Raw genomic sequence first — 3,272 nt, forward strand, 5'->3', positions numbered from 1 at the left:
ACTACAGATGGGAACTTCATGCACTGCGAACAGGTTCATTGTGGAAGAAAAAATCCTTTTGTAACAGTGCATGCCTTAGAAAATTAGGTTACAGTGTACGAAAGTAACCCATAGAGACAGGATATGATGTGGCATAAATGAGAAGTAAGAAAAAAGATGTTCTTTGGATATTCTGGATGCCTGTGACTGATTTAAGGGGACCCATGAGACGTCACATGATGACAAGTCTTGCATCATTTTTTGGTTCTCTTATCATATCGTTTTGAGCTATTCTTTTTCAAAAGCAGTCTAAGGAAATTTGTTACACCTAAATGCACTTTACGGAAGAATGCTTCCTGGATGAAAACGTACTTCAAGGACTTTTAGGGATTTTTTTCTGTAAGACAAAATATACAATTGAAAGGAAAAGTGACATACATACTCTTGTATTTTTGAAAAATATTTTTTTGTCTAGCACAAAATCAAAGTCAAGGTTATTTTCCTGATTTTAAATTTTCTTGTCTTTTTTGAATTTTCTCTTAGTCATCTAAAAGGTGTTTTCGAATTTTCTTATTTTTTATTTGACAGTTGTCATTTTGATTAATTATTTATCTAAGCCATGGGCGGGAAAGAGAATTAAGATCATTAGGGATATTAAATCTGGGGTAAGTGTGTAATAATGTTCGCAGGCTCAAGGAAAAGGACATGTGTGAAATACTTTGAAATTATTCTGATTTATAATTCAAGATAAGCGTTAAACGACAAAGTATTCCCCAATTCTTTTTGGACCAAAAGAAATCGATGCAATAGATTAAACGTGATTTTTTCACTACTATTGTTATTCTCACTCCGAAAGTCCTTTGGTTGTTGGAATATAAGATTTGGCGCGCAAACTCAGGCGATTGCTCAACATTGTCTTTTGTTTTGAGTCAAATCGTCATCGCCATCATCATCTTGGGCTCCTTTTCTTTGTTCGCCTACAACTGCCGTTGGGCAACAGGACCTTTTGCTGGCTTTGAAAAGAAAATTGTCTTAAGTGTGCGTACCTTTTCAAAAAGGTCTGCAGACATCATCCCACACGCATGCACTAACACACGCACACACACCAGCTCTGGTCGAATATTAAACTACTTTAGAGGAAATGTATGGATGTAGAGTATCCTTGACTCGTGCTGATATAGACAGATGTCCTCAGTGGCGTCTGTGTGCAAGACTTGGTGTGCCTTTAACGTAAATTCGATTTTTTGCATCTCCCCGCTTTCGGCACTTCACAGCAAAGAAAACATTACCAAGAGTCGGGGAGTTTTTGGCGCAAAATGAATTTCTGAAGTGAATGCTTTTTGAGTTTTGCCTTAAGGACTTTTTAAATAATGTCTACCACATTCATATGCAAGCAGTAAGAATCCTTTGACTCAAGGGGAATTTTGGTTTAATAAAGGAAGAAGCCTTTCGTAATTATATGTGACACAATCGGCCACAACAATGCCCAAAATATGAGATTGAAGTAAAGTGAAGGCAGCTGCTATCCCACATCCACAAGAAAAGGACAAGTCGATTCAAAAATTATTTTTGAAAAATACGTTTTCAATTCTTTTGTCGTTAATAAATTAGAGAGAGGTTTTAAAATGTATATCCAAAAGATAGATAGTTGCGGAAAAGATGTAAGTATATCATGAATAAAGTATATATTTATTTAGTCAGTAGGATTTGTAAAGTTTTAAATCACCATCACTTAATATAAAACCCCAATTCATTCTCTCATCTGTTTTGGCATTCCCTCTTTTCTTAATAGGTTATTGGCAAGGGATTTGTTGTGTGCTTCCCCAGAATGAAAGGCACCTGTTCATTTAAATTTATTCACTACAAAATTATAGGTTTCCACAGCGGCTCTACCGTCCTGGTTCTATCAAATGGTTTAATCGCCGTGAAACTTCTGTTTTGTACAATTTTGTGGCACCCAATTGAAATGCGCGCAGGACATTCTTCATTTGCATATTTTTCTTTGGCAACCGACAACAAAATAACTTTCGTCTGGCATATCCTACAAATTGTGGGTGAAACGTCGTGGCTTTGGCAACGGTAAGGACTACGAACACATGTGCTTAATGTCTATAAAAATGTAGAGGGAATGTTTAAAAATATGAACCACCATAAGGAACTCGAAATAATAAGAGTAACGTTTAGTTTAAAATGTTTTACTTTAAATGTTATTTGTTACCTATAATTTTTCATTGGTCTTGGTGAACCAACTTTCTTGGTCACTTGCTCCCCCAGCAACTAGCACTTCCCGCAACTTTTCTATAAAAAACTTGCACTTCCAGCATATTTTCTATAAAAAAAAACTTGCACTCCCAGCACCCTCCCACAAAATTTTCTATAGAAAACTTGGTCTTCCACCAATTTTTCTATAGAAAACTTGGTCTCCCACCAATTTTTCTATAGAAAATTTGGTCTCCCACCAATTTTTCTATAGAAAACTTGGTCTCCCACCAATTTTTCTATAGAAAACTTGGTCTCCCACCAATTTTTCTATAGAAAACTTGGTCTCCCACCAATTTTTCTATAGAAAACTTGGTCTCCCACCAATTTTTCTATAGAAAACTTGGTCTCCCATCAATTTTTCTATAGAAAATTTGGTCTCCTACCAATTTTTCTATAGAAAACTTGGTCTCCCACCAATTTTTCTATAGAAAACTTGGTCTCCCACCAATATTTCTATAGAAAACTTGGTCTCCCACCAATTTTTCTATAGAAAACTTGGTTTCCCACCAATTTTTCTATAGAAAACTTGGTTTCCCACCAATTTTTCTATAGAAAACTTGGTCTCCCACCAATTTTTCTATAGAAAAGTTGGTCTCCCACCAATTTTTCTATAGAAAACTTGGTCTCCCACCAATTTTTCTATAGAAAACTTGGTCTCCCACCAATTTTTCTATAGAAAACTTGGTCTCCCACCAATTTTTCTATAGAAAACTTGGTCTCCCACCAATTTTTCTATAGAAAACTTGGTCTCCCACCAATTTTTCTATAGAAAACTTGGTCTCCCACCAATTTTTCTATAGAAAACTTGGTCTCCCACCAATTTTTCTATAGAAAACTTGGTCTCCCACCAATTTTTCTATAGAAAACTTGGTCTCCCACCAATTTTTCTATAGAAAACTTGGTCTCCCACCAATTTTTCTATAGAAAACTTGGTCTCCCACCAATTTTTCTATAGAAAACTTGGTCTCCCACCAATTTTTCTATAGAAAACTTTGTCTCCCACCAATTTTTCTATAGAAAACTTGGTCTCC

At 35.6% G+C, this 3,272-nt stretch overlaps 1 long non-coding RNA gene across 1 annotated transcript; it reads left to right on the top strand.

Moving 5' to 3' along the window:
* The first annotated feature begins 530 nt into the window (after nucleotides 1–530).
* Nucleotides 531–2,110, top strand: LOC106083089 (uncharacterized). The gene is made up of 3 exons (XR_001220593.2): nucleotides 531–644; nucleotides 727–1,640; nucleotides 1,772–2,110. It is a non-coding gene; the product is annotated as an uncharacterized LOC106083089 (long non-coding RNA).
* The last annotated feature ends 1,162 nt before the right edge of the window (nucleotides 2,111–3,272 follow it).

The sequence above is a fragment of the Stomoxys calcitrans genome, chromosome 4 (genome assembly GCF_963082655.1).
Source record: "Stomoxys calcitrans chromosome 4, idStoCalc2.1, whole genome shotgun sequence".
Classification (NCBI taxonomy): Eukaryota; Metazoa; Arthropoda; class Insecta; order Diptera; family Muscidae; genus Stomoxys; species Stomoxys calcitrans.